General features: G+C 43.4%; 1 protein-coding gene across 3 annotated transcripts in view; it reads right to left on the bottom strand.

Annotated features, from left to right (window-relative positions):
* GALNT17 (polypeptide N-acetylgalactosaminyltransferase 17) overlaps positions 1-26,857 on the bottom strand; it is a 381,950-nt gene that overhangs the window by 153,472 nt on the left and 201,621 nt on the right. The window lies entirely within an intron of this gene.

Raw genomic sequence — 26,857 nt, 5'->3', positions numbered from 1 at the left:
CTCAGGAGCGTGGACTTCTCACACCCTCAAGTGACATAACTGGGTCAAACCTAACTTTTCAGCATAGACCAGGCTTCAGTTAATGCGGATTAACTTGCCTGAGTATCCCTCATGTAGACAAATCCTAAAACTCATCATTATTTCACATAGAACAATTAGTGGCTTCAACAGAGCTCCAAGATAGCTGTATTTGGATATGTCCTTAGTTAACAAACCCATCATATTTCACAAAAGGGCACCACTTCCAGATACCTCCCAGGAAAACTTCTTTCCAAATTTCTCTCGCCCCTTTTGAGAATTAGTTCGAGGTGTACTCTAAAATTCCAGAGGTGTCCCAAATGCTTTGATGCTTATTTGATGTTCTACAAAATCGAGCAGTCCTTCCTGTGAGCATTTTGGTATCTCCTGCTTCCCCTTGCATCAGAAATCGAGTGAGAACCACCTCTGGTATGGTGTCCACCTGTTTCTGGACGGGGCACAAGAAACCGAGATTGGGTTACAAGAAAGAGAATATGTATCTAATGGTTTTAATTCTCAAAAATGTTTGGGGTGGAGATATTTGTGGGGGCACCTATTACTCGGGTAAGGATCAACTAGTCCTCATCAAGTTGTTTTTCCAATGGAAGCACTTTGTTGCAGAACAAGCAAACCCCCACGTACAACAAATTAGCAGCTGGCACTGGAACAATTCTGCTACCACCTCCAAACCAAGCCTCCGTTGGCACAGCACCATCGAAGTCAGCAGGTAGCTCCAGAGACTTCAGTTGAGTCAGGCTGATTTATGTCAGTACTTTTATCATCATTTTGCCATGAACATATCCATTTATTTGGTAGTGGTAACTGGTAATGAACTTACTGTAACTTCCACTTCATTGTACGTATATTATCACCAGTCTGCTGATTACATGATAATTGCTTTCGGATGTAATGTGTGTAATTAACATACTCTTCAGGAACGTGTTATTTACTTTGTTCTTTTCAATGTTAATTTAGGTCTGGTTAAAGATGCCAAAATGAAAGACTTGGAAATGGACAGCTTGTATTTATCCACTCAGGTAATGACAGAGCACATTCCTCAATTTCCCCAACACTCTGCTTCAGACATTACCCGGAAGGGCAACCGTGCAATAAGTGGAGGAAAGGGTGGCCCAGTGGTTAGAGATGCAAATTTGATCTCAGGAGATCTAGATTCAATTCTCTGCTCTGCCCTGGACTGCCTGTGTGACCTGAAGTAAGTCACTAAGGATACGTCTAGACTACAGGCTTTTGTCGACAGAAGTTTTGTCGATAGATACTGTCAACAAAGCTTCTGTCGACAAAGAGCATCTAGACTACATCCAGTTGTGTCGACAGAGCAAGCCGCTTTGTCAACATGACAGTGTAGACACAAAGGACAGTGTCGATGCAATAATGACTTATGTCGACAGATCTCTGTCGACAAAATGCATTATTCCTCGTAGAATGAGGTTTACAGCCATCGACAAAACTGCTGCGTTCTGTCGACGCTGTGTTGACAGAACTTGGCGGTAGTGTAGACACAGGTATAGTTTTGCATTGAACTCTGAGAGGTGTTCACACCCTACAGCAGCAATGGGCAACCTTGAACAGTGAGTGAGCTGCAGGAGTGGCCTAGGGATGTAATAGTGGAGTCAATTAACCAATAAGCAAAAGAGTATAGATTAATGCTATAGACTACATGCATTTCCTGCCCTCCCCCTGCCAATAAATTATGCATTTAAATTGTATTTGGAGCCAGGTGGGCAGGCAGCTTGGCTCAGTTCCAATTCATGCTGGCTCCGGGAGCTCAGCTCCCCCCACACAGGGGCTGCAGCCACACTGCTCTGCTGCCTCTGAAACAGGGGTCTGATACAGGCAGATTTTTAAACTGGCTCCCCTTGCGGACCAGCTCCTGCCTGACACCCCACACTGCTGCCTCTGCTACAGCAGCAGCAGTACACAGGGCAGGGGGTTCCTCCAGAGTGGGGCTAGCCTCAGCAGTGATGGATGGCAGAACAAGGAGCAATGGGCTCAAGTTGCAGTGGGGGAGGTCTAGGTTGGATACTAGGAAAAACTATTTCATTGGGAGTATGATGAAATCCAGCCCTAGGATTGTAGGATTCTATGACTTTAGAATAGTAGACTGATAAGAATTCATGATGTTAATCGACTATTCAATTAACCAATATTTAACATTCCTAAAGTGGCCTCCCATTATCTCAGAGGGCCTTAAGATTGTCATAACCAAGACAGTCTCTAGGGGATAGGTTAGTCATGCTCACTGCGCTAGCACACCTAACATTTGTGGGGTGAACTGACTGAACTGTAGCAAGGCTTTGTTTGGCTGCAGAGGGAGCACACAGCCCTCACAGTCAATGTTGTGTGCAATCAGCCCACACCCCACTTCACGTGCCCTCGCTTTATGTGGGTGTCACTTTAGCAATGCTGGTAGAAAAGAAACTACACACATGGAAACCAGTGGACTCTGAGCATGTTGGCAATGGTGAACAAAATGTCTCAGGGGCCACACATTAGGAATATACGTGTGTCGATGACTACTTGACTACCTGATCAACTTATCAGGTAGTCGAGTGGAGTGCTTGACTATTTGCTTCCCCCACCCTTTGCTGCCTCTGTATGAGAGGCAGCAAGTGGGGGGAAACAGGAGCAAGTGTTGGGAGGAGCTAGTTTAAAAACCGGTTCTCCCCAGCACCATCGCCACGGTGCTGCCTTCCCCCCATACATCTATCAGAGGCAGCAGGGGGTGAATGGGGAGGCTGCTCTGGCAGTAGCCGGGGCTGTCTGTAAACAGGGGCTACTGGACCTGGTGCGAGCTAGGCCTGAGCAGTCCTGGCTCATGCCAGTCCGGGACTGCTGTGCCTCTGCATTTTAAATGTAATAAGAGTCCAGTGACTCTTGCTATATTTAAAATGCAGCAGCGCAGTGGTCCAACGCCGGTGTGAGCCGCTCGAGCTGGCTGCGGAAGCCACACCTGCTGCATCTGTATTGATTAATCATGTAGTCGACTATACGATTAGCCAGATAACTGCTCTTTAACATCCTTACCACACATAGAACCTGATGGGCTGCATGCAGCTCCTGGACTGCAGGTTGCGCACCACTGCTCCATAGGAATGGACAGTGGTCAAAGTAGATTAAAATGTCTGACAGGTATACAATCATAGAATCGCAGAGCTGGAAGAGACCTCAGGAGGTCATCAAGTCCAGCCCTCTGCCCAAGGAAGGACCAATCCCAACTAAATCATCCTAGCCAGGGCTTTGTCAAGCCAAGACTTAAGCACCTCTAGGGATAGAGATTCCACCTCCTCCCTAGAGAACCCATCCCAGTGCTTCACCACCCTCCTAGTGAAATACTTTTCCCTAATATTCAACCTAGACCTCCCCCACTGTAACTTGAGACCATTGATCCTTGTTCTGTCGTCCGTCATTACTGTGAACAGCCCTTCTCCATCCTCTTTGGACCTTCCCCTTCAGGAAGTTGAAGGCTGCTATCAAATCCCCCCTCATTCTTCTCTTCTGCAGATTAAACAAACCCAATTCCCTCAGTCTCTCCTCATAGGTCATGTGCTCCAGCCCCCTAATCATTTTGGTCGCCCTCCATGGGACCCTGTCCAATGCGTCCTCCTCCTTTCTATAGCAGGGGGTCCAGAACTGGACACAATATTCCACATAGTGGCCTCACTAGAGCAGAATAAAAGGGAATAATCACTTCTCTGGATCTGCTGACAATGCTCCACCTAATGCACCCTAATATGTCATTAGTCTTCTTGGCTACAAGGGCACACTGTTGACTCATATCCAGCTTCTCATCTACTGGAATCCCCAGGCCCTTTTCTGCAGAACTGCTACTTAGCCATTCGGTCCCCAGCCTGTAATAATGCTTGGGATTCTTCCATCCCAAGTGCAGGACTCAGCATTTTTCCTTGTTGAACCCCATCAGATTTCTTTTGGCCCAATCCTCTAATCTGTCCAGGTCACTCTGGACCCCAACCCTGTCCTCCAGTGTATCTACCTCTCCCCGTAGCTTAGTGTCACCTGTAAACTTGCTGAGGGTGCAATCCATCCCCTCATCCAGGTCAACAATAAAGATGTTAAAGAAAACTGGTAAAAGAATTGATCCTTGGGGTACTCCGCTAGAAACCAACCGCCAACCTCACATCAAGACGTTGATCATTACCCCTTGGGCCCAACAGTCTAGCCAGCTTTCTATCCATCTTACAGTCCATTTATCCAATCCATACTTGCTGGCAAGAATATTGTGGGAGACCGTATCAAAAGCTTTGCTAAAGTCAAGGTATCTCACATCCACTGACTTTCCCATATCCACAGAGCCAGTTACCTCATCATACAAGCTAATCAGATTGGTCAAGGATGACTTGCCCTTCGTGAATCCATGTTGACTATTCCTGATCACTTTCCTCTCTTCCAAGTGCCTCAAAATGGATTCCTTGAGGATCCCCTCCATGATTTTTCCAGGAACTGAGGTAAGGCTGGCCAGTCTGTAGTTCCCTGGATTGTCCTTCTTTAAGAAATTAAGGATGGGCACTACATTTGCCTTTTTCCAGTCATCCAGGATCTCTCTCGATCTCCATGAGTTTTCAAAGAAAATGGCCAAAGGCTTTGCAGTTACATTTGCCAACACCCTCAGGGTATGTCTACACTACCACCCTAGTTCAAACTAGGGTGGTTAATGTAGGCAACCAGAGTTGCAAATAAAGCCCGGGATTTGAATTTCCCGGGCTTCATTTGCATGTTGCCGGGCGCTGCCATTTTTAAATGCCGGCTAGTTCCACGAGGTGTACTGGTAGTTTGGAATAGGAAGCCTAATCCGAACTACCTAGTCCATGCCGCGTGTAGCCGCGGGCACGGAGTCCGAACTAGCCGGCATTTAAAAATGGCGGCACCTGGCAACATGCAAATGAAGCCTGGGAAATTCAAATCCCGGGCTTCATTTGCAACTCCGGTTGCCTACATTAACCACCCTAGTTTGAGGTAGGGTGGTAGTGTAGACATACCCTCTGTACCCTCGAAAGCATTAAATCTGGGCCCATGGATTTGTGTATGTTTAGCTTTTCTAAAAAGTTTCTAACTTGTTCTTTCCCTACCAAGGGCTGTCCACCTCCATCCCCTACTGCATTGCCTAGTGCATTTGTCTGGGAGCAGAACTTGTCCATGAAGACAGAGACAAAGAAAGTGTAGAAGCTGTAGAAACCATTTTCATGTTTAGCTAGAAGCCATCTTGTATAACAGAAACCATTTCAGCTTTTCTCTCAAGCACGTAGATCAAAATGAACTTTCTGTCACCCCGTGAGAAGAGGCCTATAGGATGGGCTATTGGTATATGTTAATTGGGCTGGTTGGGACAGGAGATATACTCCCTCGTACCTGTCCGCCATCTTGTTGATAAGGCTTTGTTTTTCCAAGTTTAATTGAGGATTTCTGTAATTGGATACCCTGACGTTAGACTGTTTGGTTAACGGTATAAAGATACTAGGATTGATTGTATTAGCGTGCCTTACTGGGCCTGGCTTTGCTGGGACCACGTTTGGCTCATGCTGTGCTTTATTAATTAATAAAGCTGTTTGTTAGCTGCCTAAACAGAGAGGAGCTTTTTTTTGCTTCAACAAAAGCATTGAGTACTTCAGCTTTTCCCACATCATCTGTCACTAGGCTACCTCCTTCATCCAGTAAGGGCCCCACACTCTCTCTGATCATCCTCTTATTGCTAACATGCCTGTAGAAACTTTTCTTATTGCCCTTCACATCCCTTGCTAGCTGCAATTCCAATTGTGCTTTCGCCTTCCTGATAGCTCTCCTGTATTCTCGAGCAATATATTTATACTCCTCCCTAGTCAACAATCCAAGTGTCCACTTCTTCTAGGCTTCCTTTTTGTGTTTAAGGTCACCATGGATGCCCCTGGTAAGCCAATCTGGTCGCCTACCATATTTGCTTTTCTTGCTGCGCATCGGGATGGTTTCTTCCTGTGTCTTTAATAAGGCTGCTTTAAAATACTGCCAGCTCTCCTGGACTCCTTTCCCCTTCATGTAACCATCCAGGGGGTCCTGCCCATCAGTTCTCTGAGGGAGTCAAAGTCTGCTTTTCCGAAGTCCAGGGTGTGTATTTTGCTGCTCTCCTTTCTTCCTTTGGTCAGGATCCTGAAATTGACCATCTGATGATCACTGCTTCCCAGGTTGTTACCCACCTCTACTTTCCCTATTAGTTCCTCCCTGTTTGTGAGCAGCAGGTCAAACTGCGCATGGCCCCTGGTCGGTTCCTTCAGCACTTGTACCAAGAAGTTATTCCCAACATTCTCCAAAAACTTCCTGGATTGTCTATGTACTGCTGTATTGGTCTCCCAACAGATGTCAGGGTGATTAAAGTCACCCATGAGAACTAGGGCCTGTGATCTGGAAGCTTCTCTCAGTTGTCCAAAGAAAGCTATATCTACCTCATCCACCTGATCTAAAGGTCTATAGAAGACACCAACCACAGTAGCACCACTGTTGTTTCCACCTCTACATTTAACCCATAGACTCTTTTCTCCCTCTAAGTACTGGAGCTCCGAGCAATCATACTGCTCTCTTACATACAGTGCAACTCCTCCTCCTTTTCTCCCCCGCCTGCCCTTTCTGGACTGTTTATACCCTTCCATATCAGTGCTCCAGTCATGGGAGTCATGCCACCAAGTCTCCATTATTCCAATCAAATCACAGTTCTTTAACTGGGCCAGGGCTTCTAATTCTTCCTGTTTGTTTCCCATGCTTCTTGCATTGGTGTACAAACACCTTAGATAATCAGTTAATTGCCCTGCCTTCTCCATCCGAATCAGGGGTCCTCTTTTGTTGCTCGTTCCTCCTTGTGATCCTTCCTGGTGTCTGACTTCCTCACTTATCTGAGGGCTTTGGTCACCATCCCCCAACAAACCTAGTTTAAAGCCCTCCTCACTAGGTTTGCAAGCCTGCCCACGAAGATGCTCTTTCTTCTCTTGATTAGGTGGATCCCATCTCTTCCTAACCATCTTTGTGCCTGGAATAGGGCCCCATGGTCGAAGAAACCAAAGCCCTCTCTCCGACACCACCTGCTCAACCACGCATTTACTTCCTCAATTTGACGATCCCTTCCTGGACCTTTTCCTTCAACTGGAAGGATGAACGAGAACACCACTTGCACTTCCTTGATGCTACATAATCTGCAGTGACTCACTCAAGGTCATTCTTGGCCACATCGTTAGTTGCTACATGGAGAAGCAGGAAGGGGTAGCAATCCAAAGGTTTAATCACTTTCGGAAGACTCTCAAAATAGGTACTGTCCTATTGCAACCCAGGTTCCTTACAGATCTTTAAACAGCTAGCTTTTGATGCAGCTCAGCCAGCTCTTGATGGGCAAACCTGCTTATTTTCACCTCTGGGAATGGGGTGATATCAGTTGCTTAGACAGACAGGGTGAATTAAGTTTCCTTGCCTTTCAAACCTTCCATGGAGAACTGTGCAATGATAAATCGATCATATTCACCCAAGACTCTATGGCCTTGTCTTCACTTACCAGGAAATCAACTCTGTGGAGATTGATCTCCTAGGGTTCGATTTAGCAAGTCTAGTAAGGACTCACTAAATTGACCACTGAGTGTGCTCCTGTTGACTCTGGAAACTCCTGTCGACCTTCCATGGTGGGGATGCTGCGGTAACTCAAACGAAGGTACGTCGACTCCAGCTACGCAATTCATCTAGCTAGAGTTGCATATCTCCTTTGACATTGTCCCCTAGGCTATGTCTAGACTACATTCCTCTCTCGAAAGAGGAATGCAAATTAAGCAGATCGAAAATTCAACTGAAGCGCGGTTTTACAAATCTCTCACTTGGTTCGCATAATCGCATCTGAGCGCAGTCTAGACTGGGTTCTTTCGAGGAAAAAAAAACCCGTTTTCAAAAGAACATGTACACCTCATTTTTTCAATCTGCTTCATTCGCATTCCTCTTTCGAGAGAGGAATGCAGTTTGTATGAGCCCCTAGTGTAAACCTGGCCTAAATAGGCAACGACCAGGATTGAATCAGAATCCATGTGTCGGGGACCATGGCTTGATATCCCATTAGTAATCACCTGCATTACCCAAATCTCTCCACACCATTTTATTAAGGAAATCATGTTTTACAACTATCTTAACCCTGACAGTAAACAAAACTTCTATTATATTGGCCCTATGCCTTTGAAAGTGCAGTACTAATCTGAAAATTGGTATTAAAAATGGCAATAGTGCCTTGGGTATGTGCAGGAGATTATCCGCTCTGTGATTCTAGGTCAACTCCACTTTGTTTATGAGTAAAGAAATATGTTTTTATTGTGGGCTCTGCCAACCCAACCAGGAACCTGAAAGTCTACAGTTCTCTGCTCATCCATCATCTCCTATAGAAAAGGCTTTGCAGGCCAAAACAATGCCTTCAGTGACACCTGTGCAAATTAACCTGCTTTTCAGTCTAGGGGGTACCATCTACCTTGCACAGTGATTTTGGATACCTCCAGTATCCTGAAATAGCTACCCCCGCGTCTTAACAAGCCCCCCGTTATTTTGAAATTTCAGCATCCCTGTAACCCTCATTCGATAAGGATTAAGGGATGTCTCAAAATAGTGCGTTATTTTGAAATTTGGCACCATATAGACACACCAGATTTCAAAATAAGCTATTTTGAAATAGAATTTAAATAAGGTACGCAATTTGCATAGCACAAATTGCGTATCTTATTTTGAGCTTAGGGTGCTGTGTAGACGCACCCTAGTTTTAAAAGCAATTATCTTTATTGTTGGCTCTGTAGGGATAACTGGAATAAAAAGCAATCTAGGCTTGATTATGTGACTAAATTAGCGGCTAGTCTTCTGAATACACAAGTAATAGAAGTGGTATGTAAGAAGGCAAGCAGTACTGCTTTCCTTTAAAATGGTTTGGGCTAGATTCCTAGTTTCTATACGCTGAATTTAGTGGAGCTACACAGATATACAGCTGATGAGCTGACCCTTTATTATTAATGTGTCTCATACAAGCCAGCACTGCTCTCAGCTATGTACAGGTAATGGATATAGAAGCCTACACCACGGAGAGAGAATTTCCTAGACAGATGTGAAGACTTAATTTAGCCCAATATGTTTATGTTCCCTTCAGTCTGTTACTATGGATAGGAAAATGCGTAATGGATATTGACTTAGCGAGCAGTCCCACAGTGGGGGGAAATGAGAGCACATCGAAAAAGCCCTGTAAGCACCTGAGTGATGTATTTATTCTGACAAATACTTTAGGAGAGTCTGTTCACAGGGAGGGGTAATGCTCAGTTGCATTTTGCCCTTTTCAATGATGTTCCTATTTTGAAAATGTATGGTCCAGTTATCTATAATTAGGGTATGTCTACACAGCAGGGCTAAAGTCGACTCAAGCTATGTAACTTCAGCTACATGAATTGCATAGCTTAAGTCAAAATAGCTTAATTTGGCTTTTGGTGCTGACTACACAAAAGGAAGTTGAAGGAAGAACACTCTTCCTTTGACTTCCCTGACTTCTCGAGAAATTAGGGTTATCATGAGTTGGAGTAAGAAGTCCTGCAACTCGACATTATTTTGATATAAAGGCTTGTAGTGTAGACACACACTATGTTATTTTGGAATATTGTCAGCTATTCCAAAATAACGCTGCTGTGTAGACGTGCCCTTGGACACAAAGCATGCACATTTTAGCAGCATAATTAACTTTTCCTGGGAAGCTATAAAAAAAGACAGGAGGGGCAAAGGATGGAATACACAGAGAATCTAAAGAGAGAAACAGTGAATAAAGCAGATAGGAAGGGAAACTGGAACCTGTAGAGCTGGATAGAGGGTACAAAGAAGAACAAACACAGACCCTCTTTGTGGTCACTGACAGGTGAGGGGAGGAGCTGAAAGGGGATCATATTTGGATTCATTTCCATCATGAAGAAAACAGATCTATCTGCACAAAATTTACCAATGCTTGAATCTGTGTGCTCTTCCTAGCAGCAGGAGATCTTGCTCAAAAGAGCAATAACACTGGTCCAGATCTACAGCTGATGTGCGTCAACATGAACCACACCAGTGTTGTTATGATTTACTCAAGATGAAGATCTGTTGCTCTGGCTTCAGCAGGGCTACTTGCGTCACCCTGTCAAATCAGGATGTAACTGGATAAGTTATCCAAGGTGCTTCTATTAGAATCCTAGAATCCTAGGGCTGGAAGAGACCTCACAAGGTCATCAAGTCCAGCACCCTGCCCAAGGAAGGACCAATCCAACTACATCAACCCAGCCAGGGCTTTGTCCAGCTGACACTTAAAAACTTATAGGGATGGAGATTCCACCACCTCCCTAGGTAACCCATCCCAGTGCTTCACCACCCTCCTAGTGAAATATTTTTTCCTAATATTCAACCTAGACCTATATTCAATCTCCTCCTGTAACTTGAGCTCATTGCTCCTTGTTCTGCCATCCGTCACTACTGAGAACAGCTTCTCTCCATCCTCTTTGGAACCCCCCTTCAGGAAGTTGAAGGCTGCTCTCAAATCTCCCCTCACTCTTCTGCAGACTAAACAAACCCAACTCCCTCAGTCTCTCCTCATAGGTCATGTGCTCCAGCCCCCTAATCATTTTGGTCACCCTCCAATGGACCCTGTCCAATGCGTCCACCTTCCTTCCGTAGGAATGTGCATCTGTCTCTCTGTTCATTCATCTGTGAGTCCATTTGTTCAAAAGCTTCTCCTAAATAGTAGCTAGGACCATCATATTTGGTAGGCAGTTTCCTCTTACCAATAACTTAAGATAAGTAAGATAAGGGTTTGGTTGCGCCAGGACAATGGGACGTGCCTGGAGTTCGATAGTTTATCATGAAATGGAAAGGGAGGGGGCCTGGTAGGAGGAGTGAGGTGGACACAGGGACAGCTATTTACTGTATATTTCACAGAGTTTGTTGGTGTGTTCGTTTCTCTGTGTGTCTGTCCTCCAGCTGGGGGACATGCAGCCTGCCCCCGGCTGTGCCTGCTGGCACTGCAGTGGCCAAGGACAGGAGCTTCTCACCTGAGAAACATCACTCAATTAGAGATTCAAACTGGATCCTCCAGGGACTACCTGAGGAAGGATTTGTGGATAAATAGCTTTGTTTTAAAGTGATTTATGGCCTTCTTCGGGTATGTCTACACTACCCCCCTAGTTCGAACTAGGGGGGTAATGTAGTCATACAGAGATGCAAATGAAGCCCGGGATTTGAATTTCCCGGGCTTCATTTGCATAAAACCGACCGGCGCCATTTTTAAATGCCGGCTAGGTCGGACCCCGTGCCGCGTGTAGCCACGCGGCACGGGATCCGACCTAACCGGCATTTAAAAATGGCATCGGACGGCTTTATGCAAATGAAGCCTGGGAAATTCAAATCCCGGGCTTCATTTGCATCTCCATATGACTACATTACCCCCCCAAGTTCGAACTAGGGGGGTAGTGTAGACATACCCTTCCTGATCCAGCAAATGGCCAAGACCTCTGGTCCATGGAAATCCTCAATCTTTAGAAAACAATTGGAAGGACTTGACCTACTGAGGCCAATAAACTGGATGCTGATTCTGAACTGAGGCTATTAAGAACCCTAGAAAAAACTCTTTTTGGGGGGAGGGAGGGATTGAAGGCCTGCCCCTGCCAGAGCCCATGTTGGAATTGGAGTAAAGTCCAGTCCATGTAGGTTCTTTTCTTGGTTTTTGTATGTTTTTCTCTGCAGTTCGAGAATAAAATAGGCAAGCCCCAAAAAGCTGTGTGGTATCTCTAATGGTGGGCAATTGTGCTCATAACCATCTCTGAAGAGAAAGAGAGAAGGTATGCTTGGGCAGCCTGTGAAGGTAGGGAACTCCTGGACAGACCGGTCAGAAGAATGTGAGATGCAGGTCTCCACCCAAGAGAGGCAGCTCCTGGGGAGCTGGAAGATGGATGGTTGTTGTCTTTGCTAGATCACTGAGGGGAAAGACAGGTGCAGTTGTGTTGAAATGTGACACTGTCTTTCTTTCTAGGGAGCACACACAAAGCGAAGGGCGGTGAGGCCTTTTGTCGTTCCCGATGCGATTCATTTTTAGGAAAGGCTCACATCAGAGTGACAGCTTGGTCCCCAATTTGAACACTGTGGTTCCCTAGTCTTGGCGTGCGGATCAGAGAACTGCCGAAGGGAGCGGTGGGAGGAATGATTCATATTTTCTTACAGCAAAAGAAGGATTTAAGTTTTACAAAGGAGACTCGAAGTGCTTTACCATTTCTGTTGTGCTCACTGATCCTTTGTCTCACCCCGCAGCACATTCACGGCCACAGGATGGAATCTTTTACTTGTGCTTTGCCTAAAAATTAAGCAGTACCAGATTCCTTGGCACAGAGAATCCACAGCTTGCCCTGGCAGCATGCCAGCACTCTGCAGGCTTTAAACAACTCAAGACCGTTCGTGAATCCAGAGTCTGGAAAAAGCTGAAGGGGTGCGACATGTGTGTTTGAACTCCTACAAAAGGAGAAGTTGTTCTGACTAGAAAGGGAAGCCTTTATCCGGGGATCGTCTGTGGAGTCCTGCTCCTAAGATGAATTAGAAGCAGTCTAATCATGATGAGTTTGTCTTCGATTCCTCTTCATATTGTTAACATGCTTCAAAACTTCTAGTCCTGACTGGCTCCTGATGTGGTCATGAGGGAGGGGGAGAGACTTTGATTTAAATTCCATTTTGGAATTATTTTTTTGAAACAAGTTCCTGCTTACATAAAGTTTACAGCTGGAGAAAAGAGAAAAAGAAGCCATGCTAGAAATCACTGCCAGATATTGCATGGAATAAAATTTCTGTCTGCTATTTACATAGGCTGCATCTAGACTGGCAAGTTTTTCTGCAAAAGCAGGTGCTTTTGCAGAAAAACTTGCCAGCTGTCTACACTGGCCGCTTGAATTTGCACAAGAACACTGACGATCTAAATGTAAGATTGTATGTATTTGCGCAAGAGGGCCAGTGTAGACAGCTAAAAACTGTTTTGCGCAAAAAAGCCCCAATGGCGAAAATGGCGATCGGGGTTTTTTGCGCAAAAGCATCTGTGCCAATCTAGACGCTCTTTTCTGCAAATGCTATTAATGGAAAAACTTTTCCGTTAAAAGTATTTGAGGAAAATCATGCCAGTCTAGACGCAGCCATATCATGCCAGTCTAGACGCAGTCTTTCATGCCAAAAGAGTCAAAAAACACTTTTTTTGGTTTTGTTCAGTTTTTACTCAGGCCAAATGTTTGTTGAGTATAACATGAGTTTTATCTGAGTAAGGACTGGGAAGGAACTTGGGAGGATTTGACACAGTGGTCGCAAGGTCTGTGCTAACTTCACTCACAGCTGAAGAGCAGCATCTGTTGGAGTGGAAAGCAGCTGCTGTTTAATAGCACGCAACATCACAGATCACAAGGCAGAGAGCGAATAGTAAAAACATGCCCCACTGAAATGGAAGGGGCAAGTTAAGCAGGAATCATACAAAACTCCTTGTACACCACTCAGCACAATAGAATTCTAGTCTCCCAGTAAGGCTCATAGGGTGTGTCTAGACTACATGGCTTCATCGACGGAACCCTGTAAAATAGTTTACTCAGCATAGTCAAAGAAGCGGGGATTTAAATAATCCCCGCTTCATGAAAATAAAAATGGCTGCTGCGCTGGGCCGACGATCAGCTGATCCAGCAGTCTAGACGTGGATCGGTCGACAAAGGAAGCCTTTGAAACGAGGTTTACAGGAGCGGTCGACAAAGGCTTCCTTTGTCGACCGTGCTGCGTCTAGACTGCCGCGCTGTGTCGGATCAGCTGATCATTGGCACAGCGCGGCAGCCATTTTTATTTTAATGAAGCGGGGATTATTTAAATCCCCTCTTCTTTGACTATGCCGAGTAAACTACTTTACATGACTCCGTCGACGGAGCCATGTAGTCTAGACGTACCCATAGGTACTATGATAATACAAATAATATATAAACCAGGTACTTTACATGGATACATCAATATAACTAAATACTTCAATGTACGAATTCATTCTGAAGAAACTTCTTTCTTCATTTCTTAATATTACCGTATTTTCTGGAAATAAAGAGCAAGAATTCAACCATTTAAAACTAGAGTAGCCAAACCCAAGATTGTAGAATATGACTAAAGAATTCACTCTAGTACTTAAAGTAGCCAGATCCCTAGAGGAAAATGTTTTTCTGGTAACAGTTTGAAAAACATACTAATTTGTCTGCTATATGTGTTTAGAAGGTTGTCTTGAAAAGGAAAGCAGGATATTATCAAATTACATATCATACAGAGTGTGACTCTTAAAAGCCAATCATTTAATGTGCTTAACACAATTATCATGTATGGAATTTGTGGTACTCTGTACTTAACATCGTGAATCACTGTAAACACTGTGAATGAGGTCTGGCTGCTTAGTCAATAGCCAGTTTTAAAGCCATTCATTGTATTCAAACAAAAAAGCTCTTTACTTTCCTTAATGCCTAAATGTGAGCAAATAAAGAATAGCAAATAATTTGACACATTTAGGTGTTGATCTTGCAATGAAATTCCTACTTTAAAATGAACTGAATTAAAAATAAAATCTAAAGTACAATGATTATATATGTTGAATCTATTTTTAACCATATACATATACATATATATATATATTTTACAGCTGCTCTTCATTCATGTACTGATTCACCAAAGCACAGGCTTACCATTAAGCACAGGAATAACTCCACAGCTGAGGATGTTGGGGAGATTCCCAAACCTGACCTGTCCTTTGTAGGTGACAAATCTGAGGACTTGTCACAGAATGAAGTGTCATTAGAGGAGGTTTTGGAATTAATGGATAAATTTAACAGTAACAAGTCACTGGGACCAGATGGTATTCATCCAAGAGTTCTGAGAGAACTCAAATGTGAAATTGCGGAACTATTAACTATAGTTTGTAACTTATCCTTGTAGCTTCCATACCCCATGACTGGAAGATAGCTAATGTAACACCAATATTTAAAAAGGGCTCTAGAGGCGATCCCGGCAATTACAGACGGGTAAGTCTAATGTCAGTACCGGGCAAATTAGTTGAAACAATAGTAAATAATAAAATTGTCAGACATATAGAAGAACATAATTTGTTGGGCAAAAGTCAACATGTCTTCTGTAAAGGGAAATCATGTCTTACTAATCTATTAGGGTATGTCTATACTACAGCACTAATTCGAACTAACTTAATTCGAGTTAGTTAATTTCAACTAAGCTAATTCGAACTAGTGCATCTAGACCTAACAACTAATTCAAATTAGTATTTTGCTAATTCAAAATAGCATGTTCACACTGAGTGAACCCTGAACCGAAGTTAAGGCTGGCCGGAAGCAGTGCCGGCAGGGCATCAGGTTAGGACTTAGAGTGTGGAGCTGCTGCCTCAGGCTAGCTGAGGGCTCTGCTAAAAGGGACCCGACCCCCACCCCGGACAGACAGTTCTCAGGGTTCCCCGCTTGCTTGTCTACCTTGATGAGGGACAGCAAAGCAGTCCTGGCTTGCAGTGCCCTGAGTGCCCGCACTCGGCACATCACGGCACTCGGCCATCAGCCCAGCTGCACTTGCCACAGGCTGCCATCCGGGGGGGGTCAATCGGGGGACTGTCAGGATCCAGGAGGCCCTGCAGGAGAGCTTCCACCCAGAGGAGCCCACACAGCCATCCCAGTCTTCCCCATCATGAGCTCTTGCCCCATTCCTCCCTCACTTCCTTCCACTTACCCCTCCCTAGCCCCCCTTCCTGATGTAAAAAATAAAGGACACGTGTGTTCAAAAATAGAAACTCTATTTAACAAAACTTGGGGGGGGGGTGGATTAACCTCTGGGGAGACTGGGAAAAGGAAGTGGGAGAGGGGAAGAGAGAGGGTGGGAGAGGGGAGGGCAAAACCTGGGAGGAGGGAGGTGGAAGGGGAAGCCAGGGGAAGGGGGAGGAGGGGAAGTATAAAACTATGGTACGCCATATCTTCAGTACTGTATACAGATGTGGTCTCCTCACCTCAAAAAAGATATTTTGGCCTTGGAAAGGGTTCAGAAAAGGGCAACTACAATGATTAGGGGTTTGGAACAGGTCCCATATGAAGAGAGGCTAAAAAGACTGGGACTTTTCAGCTTAGAAAAGAGAAGACTGAGGGGGGATATGATAGAGGTCTATACAATCATGAGTGGTGTGGAGAGGGTGAATCAAGAAAAGTTCTTCATTAGTTCCCGTAATAGGAGAACGAGAGGACACCAAATGAAATGAATGGGTAGCAGGTTTAAAACTAATAAGCGAAAGTTCTTCTTCACACAGCACATAGTCAACCTGTGGAACTCCTTGACACAGGAGGCTGTGAAGGCTAGAACTATAACAGAGTTTAAAGAGAAGTTAGATAAATTCATGGAGGTTGGGTCCATGGAGTGCTATTAGCCAGCGGGTACGAACGGTGTCCCTGGCCTCTGTTTCTGGAACGCTGGAGATGGATGGCACGAGACAAATCGCTTAGTCATCGTCTTCGGTCCACCCCTTCTGGGGTACCTGGTACTGGCCGCTGTCAGCAGACAGGCTACTGGGCTAGATGGACCTTTGGTCTGACCCAGTACGGCCGTTCTTATGTTCTAAGCTCAGGGCTCAGGGTCGGGGGTCTCACTGGACGAACTTGATTTTCATGCAAACCTGCTCCTGGGTTCGCATGTGGCCTTTGGTGGCCAGGCTGGCAGCTATCCTGCCTTAGGCAGCCTCATTCCTGTTCCTAGTGCGGAGGTCATGGACGTTGGAGGCCTCCCTCCAAACCTCGATAAGGTCCACGATCTCCGCACTAGACTAGGCGGGCACCCGCCTCTTGCGGCCCCGGGCAGGCTCCTGTGATCCGCCAGCCTGGTCCTGGGAAGAGGCGGAGGGTTGGGAGGCAGCAGGTGGCTGGCTCATGCCGTGCCAGGTGCAGGGTCTGCTGGCTGGGTGCTGGCAGGCTTGCAACTGGCACGAGCACTGTAGCCAGACCGTGCCCCTTTAAGGGCTCCGGGGCCAGGAGGGGGGCAGAAAAGTTTCCCTGGTTTGGCCCAGAGTGGCCACCAGGGCAACCTGGGAAGGGCTAGCCTCCAACTAGTTCAAATTAAATGGCTACACAGCCCTTAATTCGAACTACTTAATTTGAACTAGGCGTTAGTCCTCGTAGAATGAGGTTTACCTAGTTTGAATTAAGCGCTCCGCTAGTTTGATTTAAATTCGAACTAGTGGTTTGCATATATAGCCGCTATTAAAGTTAATTTGAACTAACAGCTGTTAGTTCGAATTAACTTTGCAGTGTAGACATACCCTTAGCGTTCTCTGAAGGGGTCAACAAACATGTGGACAAGGGGGATCCAGTAGATATAGTGTACTTAGATTTCCAGAAAGCCTTTGACAAGATTCCTCACCAAAGGGTCTTTCATAAATTAAGTTGTCATGGGATAAGAGGGAAGATCCTTTCACGGACTGAGAACTGGTTAAAAGACAGGAAAGAAAGGGTAGATGTAAATTGTCAGAATGTAGAAGGGTAAGTAGTGGTGTTCCCCTAGGGTCAGTCCTAAGACCAATCCTATTCAACATATTCATAAATGATCTGGAGAAAGGAGTAAACAGTGAGGTGGCAAAGTTTGCAGACGATACTAAACTGCTCAAAGTAGTTAAGAGCAAAGCAGATTGTGAAGAACTTCAAAAAGATCTCACCAAACTGAGTGACTGGGCAACAAAATGGCAAATACAATTTAATGTGGATAAATGTAAAGTAATGCACATTGGAAAAAATAATCCCAGCTATACATATAATGAGATGGGGGCTAATTTAGCCACAACTAATCAGGAAAGAGATCTTGGAGTCATTGTGGATAGTTCTCTGAAGATGTCCATGCAGTGTGCAGTGGCAGTCAAAAAAGCAAACAGGATGTTAGGAATCATTAAAAAAGGGATAGAGAATAAGACAGAGAATATCTTATTGCCCTTATATAAATCCGTGGTACGCCCACATCTGGAATACTGCGTACAGATGTGGTCTTATCTCAAAAAAGATATACTGTTATTAGAAAAGGTTCAGAGAAGGGCAACTAAAATGAGTAGGGGTTTGGAATGGGTTCCATATGAGGAGAGATTAAAGGGACTGGGACTTTTCAGCTTGGAAAAGAAGAGACTAAGGGGGGATATGATCGAGGTCTATAAAATCATGAGTGGTGTGGAGAAAGCGAATAAGGAAAAGTTATTTACTTGTTCCCATAATATAAGAACTAGGGGCCACCAAATGAAACTAATGGGCAGCAGGTTTAAAACAAATAAAAGGAAGTTCTTCTTCACACAGTGCGTAGTCAATCTGTGGAACTCCTTGCCTGAGGATGTTGTGAAGGCTAGGACTATAACAGGGTTAAAAGAGAACTAGATAAATTCATGAAGGTTAAGTCCATTAGTGGCTATTAGCCAGTGTGGGTAAGGAATGGTGTCCCTAGCCTCTGTTTGTCAGAGGGTGGAGATGGATGGCAGGAGAGAGATCGCTTGATTCACTCCCTCTGAGACATCTGGCATTGCCCACTGTCGGCAGACAGGGTACTGGGCTAGATGGACCTGACCCACTATGGCCATTCTTATGTTCTAACTGTATTGACATAAGTGGGAGTACTCACATGCTTCATGTTAAGCCCACCTGTAAATGCTTTACTGAATTAAAAAGCCTCGGTTTGTATGATTAAGTGTCACTGGCCTTCTTCTGGTAATTTTCATGCCCTAACACAGTTCTGCAGAGTTGGCTTCAAAGTCTGCTTGGGAATATTCAAATTCCAGAGAAGCGTTCATTGCAATTAATCAGTAATCATGGAAACCTTTCCATTCAAATGAAGGTTTCTATAGCTCTTTTTAAAATGCCAAAACAAAAAAGGCCCTGTTCTCCAAACACTTATCCATGTAACTTTACTCATCTACTAAAGCCAACAGAATCAAACCAATCCCGAGTCTCTCTGGTCAATACAGTAATGATAATGAACATCGCAAACATCATATAAGAAGAGAAGGCTTAAAACAAAACAAAACAAAAAAACCGTGAAATATCAGGCAGATGTGAAGATGCATCTATCAGGAAGAGATCTAGCTCATGTAGAAAGTGTAAAGTAACAATATGATTTTGCAGCAGAATGATCTTTATGTCCCTTATTACAATTATTTTTCGTATTACAACATTAATCTAAGCACATGAGCGTGCACCTAATTATTCTTACACTCCCGTAGGACTGACAGGGTGCTTTCCTCTTTCTGGTTACAGGTTTCCTCATTTATTATATAGCAAAGAAATATTTCACAAAACAATGAAATAGATCATTCTCCCTCTACCATAGCTTTTTTCACTTAAAAATCAAATTTAAACCATAAAAATCATAGAGTTCATGATTCTAAGGAATGATAGAAGGTAAAATAGTAAAATAGAGATTTCAGGAAGGCAGATTGTGGTAAACTCAGAGAGCGGGTGGGTAAGGTCCCATGGGAAGCAAGACTAAGAGGAAAAACAACTGAAGAGATTTGGTAGTTTTTCAAAGGAACATTATTAATGGCCCAAAAGCAAGCTATTCCGCTGCGTAGGAAAGACAGAAAGTATGGCAAAAAAACACCTTGGCTTAACCAGGAAATCTTGCATGATCTCAACTTCTAAAAGGAGTCATATAAAAAGTAGAAACTAGGACAATTTACAATGGATGAATATAAGCACAATACAGGTATGCAGGGGCAAGATTAGAAAGGCAAATGCACAAAATGAGCTCAAACTAGCTGGAGACATAAAGGGTAACAAGAAGACTTTCTATAAATATATTAGAAACTAAAGGAAAACTGAGGACAGGGTAGGCCCACTGCTCGGTGAGGAGGGAGAAACAGTAACAGGAAACTTGGAATTGGCAGAGGTGCTTGATGACTTCTTTGTTTTGGTCTTCACAAAGAAGTCTGATGATGAAGGAATATCTAACAGAGAATGCTAGCGGGAAGAGAGTAGGTTTAGAAGATAAAATAAAAAAAACAGGTTAAAAATTACTTAGGGTATGTCTACACTAGCCCCCTAGTTCGAGGTGTAACGGTTAACTCAAACTAAGGACTTAGTTTGAGTTAATGTTTGACTGCCGCGTGTAGCTGCGGGAAGTTAGTTCGGACTAAGGGGATTTAAAAATGGTGCCCGGACGGGAAGATGCAAATAAAGCCCGGGATATTTAAATCCTGGGCTTCATTTGCAACTTCGATGCCTGCATTAGACTCCCTAGTCTGAACTAGGAGGCTAATGCAGACATACCCTTAGAAAAGTTAAATGTCTGCAAGTCACCAGGGCCTGATGAAATGCACCCTAGAATACTCAAGGAGCTGATAGAGGAGGTCTTATGGATAAGGGAGAAGCGGTGGACGTGGTATACCTAGACTGTAGTAAGGCATTTGATACTGTCTCGCAAGATATTCTTATCAATAAACTAGGCAAATACAACTTAGATGGGGCTACTATAAGGTGGATGCATAACTGTCTGGATAATTGTTCTCAGAGAGTAGTTACTAACGGTTCACAATCATGCTGGAAGGATAACAAGTGGGGTTACGCAGGGGTCTGTTTTGGGACTGGTTCTATTCAATATCTTCATCAACAATTTAGATATTGGAATAGAGAGTATTTTTATTAAGTTTGCAGATGATACCAAGCAGAGAGGGGTTACAACTGCTTTGGAAGATAGGGTCATAAATCAAAATGATCTGGACAAACTGGAGAAATGGTCTGAGATAAATTGGATGAAATTTACTAAGGACAAATGCAAAGTGCTCCACGTAGGAAGGAAAAATCAGTTTCTCACATACAGAATGGGAAGCGACTGTTTAGGAAGGAGTACTACAGAAAGGAATCTAGGGGTCACAGTGGACTACAAACTAAATATGAGTCAACAATGTGACGCTGTTGCAAAAAAAGTAAACATGATTCTGGGATGCATTAAAAGGAGTGTTTTGAGCAAGACATGAGAAGTCATTCTTCCGCTCTACTCTGCACTCATTAGGCCTTAGTTGGAGTATTGTGTCCAGTTCTGGGCACCACATGTCAAGAAAGAAGAAGAGAAATTGGAGAAGGTCCAGAGAAGAGCAACAAGAATGATTAAAGGTCTAGAGAACATGACCTATGAGGGAAGACTGAAAAAATTGGGTTGTTTAGTTTAGAAAAGAGAAGACCAAGAGGGGACATGATAGCGGTTTTCAAGTATCTAAGGGTATGTCTACACTAGCCCCCTAGTCCTTAGTTCGGATTAACTATTAGTTCGGATTAACTGTTACACCTCATTGCAGGAGGAGTAACAGTTAACCGGAACTAAGGACTTAGTTCGGATTAACTTATGACTGCCCCGTGTAGCCGCAGGCAGTCAGTTCAAACTAAGGGGATTTAAAAATGGTGCCCGCCCGGGAACATGAAAATGAAGCCCGGGATATTTAAATCCCGGCTTTCATTTGAAAGTTCCAATGCCTACATTAGCCACCCTAGTTCGAACTAGGGGGCTAGTGTAGACATACCCTAAAAGAGTGTTACAAGGAGGAGGGAGAAAAGATTTTCTCCTGGGCCTTTGAGGATAAGAAGCAATGAGCTTAGACTGCAGCAGAGGAGGTTTAGGTTGGACATTAGGAACAACTTCCTAACTGTCAGGGTGGTGAAACACTGGAATAAATTGCCCAGGGAGGTTGTGGAATCTCTATCTCTGGAGATATTTAAGAGCAGATTAGATAGCCATCTATCAGGGATGGTCTAGATGGTGCTTGGTCCTGCCATGAGGGCAGGGGACTGGACTCAATGACCTCTGGAGGTCCCCACAGTTCTGAAAACAGAAGCCTTGATGACATAATGCAACTATCATTACCTTTGCCTTATTTATTTCTTCTGTGTGAAATAACACCTGTGTCTATAGTACACTGTAACCACTTCAGAATTATGCAGCTGCAGTAGCTTATGCTAATGGACGTCTGTTATTTAGGCTATTTGATCTGGAGCCGCTTAATGACACTCGTGAAAACTGTGAATAGTAATAGGGCACAGATAAGATTATAAGTGTTCCTGGAAACTTAGGCCAGCCGGTAAAGTTAACAAGGCATCTGCTCTGCTCTCATAAGTGCTCAGTGCTCTTTGAAACTAGAGGAGTTCCAATCTTTGGTCTTTCGGGTGGCTTCTTTCTGCTGCATTCATGTTACCCCATTAGAAAAACTTTCTTTGGTATAGCTCAAGGACAGAGGCAGAGACAGACTCAGGGACACTCTGAAAGAGGATTGTAAGTAAAATGGGGAGATGGATAGCTGACAAAGGTCTGAAGAGCAGCAATAATCTAATAAAAAACCAAGTTGGAATTTGTCACTTTGCATGGTTATTTACATTTCAACTTTTCCTTTTCCTTAGAACAGTGACTCATTGCAATATTCCAAATAAACAGCATGTTTTTAGGGTCTCCAATGCTTTCAAAGAAAAGAACATCTTTCTGTGCATTATTAATTAGATGATAATTAATCAGTGGTTAATTAGCAGCACACTGTCCCGCATCCAGGACCTGAGCCCTCATCTCAGGACAAACTGCAAGCATGCAAGCTTCCAGGATGATCACACACAAAATATAACTCAGAGTTGCAATCTAAACTTTGTAACTTTTTTCTTTTGTATTAGAATCCCCAGTGATGCTACTGAACCAAACTGAGGAGCTGCTAGAGCCCAAACTCTCTAGCATTCAGCTGGCATTCAGAGGATCTCAAATGTTTTTCCCACTGATTTAGTTTGAAAGGAAATAGCAAGAAGACTTTTGGCTCCCCTGGGACAAGTGGACATACAGTGGAAATATTTTAAGGCAAATGGAAACTCAAGCCAAAGTAAAAGGCCCTTAGCTTTAACCAACTGTTCCTTTTGTGTTATTGTACACTGTGCCTATTCCTATTTTAATCACATTTCCTGTACTTTATATGTTATAAGAGGGCTGGTTTTTACACCTATCGCATATGTAAAATCAGCTTTTTTCTTAAAAAGCTTTGAATTAAGGCAAGTTACACTAAAACAATAACAGACTTCATTCATAGAATCATAGAATCATAGGACTGGAAGGGACCTCGAGAGATCATCGAGTCCAGCCCCCCACCCTCAAGGCAGGACCAAGCTCCATCTACACCATCCCTGACAGATGTCTATCTAACCTGTTCTTAAATATCTCCAGAGAGGGAGATTCCACCACCTCCCTTGGCAATTTATTCCAATATTTGACCACCCTGACAGTTAGGAATTTTTTCCTAATGTCCAATCTAAACCTCCCCTGCTGCACTTTAAGCCCATTACTCCTTGTCCTGTCCTCAGAAACCAAGAGGAACAAATTTTCTCCTTCCTCCTTGTGACACCCTTTTAGATATTTGAAAACCGCTATCATGTCCCCCCTTAATCTTCTTTTTTCCAAACTAAACAAGCCCAGTTCATGAAGCCTGGCTTCATAGGTCATGTTCTCTAAACCTTTAATCATTCTTGTCGCTCTTCTCTGTACCCTTTCCAATTTCTCCACATCTTTCTTGAAATGTGGCGCCCAGAACTAGACACAGTACTCCAGCTGAGGCCTAACTAGTGCAGAGTAGAGCGGCAGAATGACTTCACGAGTTTTACTTACAACACACCTGTTGATACAACCTAGAATCATATTTGCTTTTTTTGCAACAGCATCACACTGTTGACTCATATTCAACTTGTGGTCCACTATGACCCCTAGATCCCTTTCCGCCATGCTCCTTCCTAGACAGTCACTTCCCATCTTGTATGTATGGAACTGATTGTTCCTTCCTAAGTGGAGCACTTTGCATTTCTCTTTATTAAACCTCATCCTGTTTACCTCTGACCATTTCTCTAACTTGCTAAGGTCATTTTGAATTATGGCCCTATCCTCCAAAGAAGTTGCAACCCCACCCAGTTTGGTATCATCTGCAAACTTAATAAGCGTACTCTCTATCCCAATATCTACATCATTGATGAAGATATTGAACAGTACGGGTCCCAAAACAGACCCTTGCGGAACTCCACTTGTTATCCCTTTCCAGCAGGATTTAGCACCGTTAACAACAACTCTCTGACTACGGTTATCCAGCCAATTATGCACCCACCTTATCGTGGCCCTATCTAAGTTATATTTGCCTAGTTTATCAATAAGAATATCATGCGAGAGCGTATCAAATGCCTTACTAAAGTCTAGGTATATGACATCCACCACTTCTCCCTTATCCACAAGGCTCGTTATCCTATCAAAGAAATTAGCATTGTACACTGCTAATTACTTATTCAGGACCCATTTAAGAGTCAAAGAACTTGGCTAAAGATTCTAGATTGTTGGCTAGGATCCCTCCTGCTTCAAGCGTGCTAAAAAGAGTGGTAACATTTCTATACATTTATATTTTGTAAGATTGCCTATTTATACACTCACAGTGGATTTGGCAGTAATTCACTAATCGAGTAATCAGACTCTTTCTCCTCATTGCCTCCTCAGAACCAGTAGACAAAACCAAATTTGAATCCTGCTACTTCAAAATAAATAAAAGTGCATGAAGAAAAATTGCTTCTTATAAGGTCCAAGAGTATTACACCCAAGAGTGTGTGAATTTAACAGTAGTTTTTGTATACAAGCTCTTAAATCCTTCTGCTTGTTTGCATTACTTTTACTAATGATTTATAAGTTTAGGCAGATATTCTGTACAAGCAATGGTAGTTCACAGAGGGAGCAGAATGTTTCAACTACTTTCCCAGTGGTTAATTACAATTGTTGGCTAGGTTTAAAAACCAGTCATTGATACAAAACATACAAATGTTTCTGGAGAGCAGAGATGTGTCCAGAAACAAACCAAAATAAAAATCTCATACTTGAACATCCCTGAACTCTAAAAATAGTCTCTCTAGTTATCAGCTTTTCCAAAAACGTTGTGGATACCCTTTCTCTTTATAATAGGCTGAATCAAATCCCAGAACTTACAGGCTTCCACACTTGAAGGTCATGTCAATTTGTATCTTGATCCTATCTTATTTGAAAATAATCAGGCTTAGTTCTCTGCCAGTCAATGCAGAGACTCGATCCAGCAGTGCTAATTGACAGATATGAAAATGGGGCAACAACACTGTGCATTTGGATGTTGAAGTCAGCACTTAGGAATGTGAATAATGCCCATTGTAGGTGCCTAAGGTACATCTAGACTACGCGCTTCTTTCGAAAGAGGTCACCCAGACAGGCACAGTTTTTTCGAAAAAGCGCTCCGCTTTTTTGAAAGAGAGCAGCCGCGCAATCTGGATGCTCTTTTTTGAAAAAGCCCTCTTGGCGGTCAAGAACATCTTTTTTCAAAAGAGCTCTTTTGAAAAAAGGCGTTCTTCCTCGTAAAATGAGGTTTACCGCTGTCGAAAAACCCGTCACATTCTTTTGATTTAATTTCAAAAGAACACAGAGGCAGTCTAGATGCTGGTGATGTTTTTTTTAAAAAAGGACACTTTTTTCAAAAAAGACCCTGCAGTCTAGACATAGCCTAAGTGACATTTAGAAGCTATGTCTAGACTATGTAGAATTTTTGAAAGAGGATATGCAAATTCCACGGGGATTTGCATATCTTCTTCTGATCTCACTTTCAAAAGAGGAAAGTAGTCTGAATGTGGTGGGGGGGTTTTCAGAAAAAAAAACCCTGTTTCAAAAAAACTGCTCTTCCTTAAAAAAGGAGATTATGCACTTTTTTCGAAAAAGGGGTTTTTTTCCTGAAAAAAACGTGTCCAGACTACTTTCACTTTCAAAAGGTGCTCTTTTGAAAGTGAGATCAGAAGAAGATATGCAAATTCCCATGGAATTCTCTTTCGAAAGAAAACGTAGTTTAGACATGCCCTTAGAGACCTATGGCCACCCTCAACTCCATGGGAGTTTTGCCATTGGTTTAAATGGGCCAGGATTTTACTTATTAAATACACGATTTTAACATCTTATATAGGTATCCCTGAATATCTGAAGTAGATATGGCTCCATCCCACTGGGGGCATAAAGCAGAAACTTGTCTTGCCAAATCCCGGTATCAGCTACATAAATGCAGAGAACCTCCATTATAGGCAAATGAGTTACTCTTCATTTACACTGGCATAAGACAGATCAGAATTGACTCAACAGCTATATAAGGACCACATTAAAAATATCAACTGCACCATGATTCCCTATACTTTCATAACCAATCAGTATACACCACCTGAACTGCACTGCCATTGGAACATAGACCATTTCCTTTGACTTAGGCAGTGTGTTGATTTCAGTGGGATGTTGGCTCCTAACTCACTCAGGTGTGTTTACATTGACTCTTTAAAGGTATCCTGGACCACACAGAAGAATGTGATTTTCTGCTACTTTTAAAGAGAGGCTTGTGATTTGCAGTTCCTAGCAGGTTTATATTTGGATTAGATTAAGTCGTTGGTGCCCAGAGAGTTTATACTCCAGACCTCCGCCAGATCATTCCTATTTAAAAACATAGGGAGAGTGAAATTAGAGAAACTTGGAGTTAAAATCAATAGCAGTAGCAAAGTCTCTAGCATTCATGGATATATCTGTATTCTCTCTCTCGCTCTCTCTCTCTCTCACACACACACACACACACACACTTCTCTATTTTTATATAACAATATTGGCTTCACTTCTACTTATGTAAGTTGCATTTTTATACAGTGTCAGGCTTGGTGAATGTTACCCGAATGAATCCTGACTAGTGATGTGAATAGTTAACCGGTTAACTGGCTAACTGGTATGAATCATGCTTGCTGGG

This window comes from Pelodiscus sinensis, chromosome 21, assembly GCF_052426305.1.
Source record: "Pelodiscus sinensis isolate ZL-2025 chromosome 21, ASM5242630v1, whole genome shotgun sequence".
Classification (NCBI taxonomy): domain Eukaryota; kingdom Metazoa; phylum Chordata; order Testudines; family Trionychidae; genus Pelodiscus; species Pelodiscus sinensis.
Note: the sequence above shows the minus strand (reverse complement) of the source record. Positions and strands in the feature narration are given on the sequence as shown.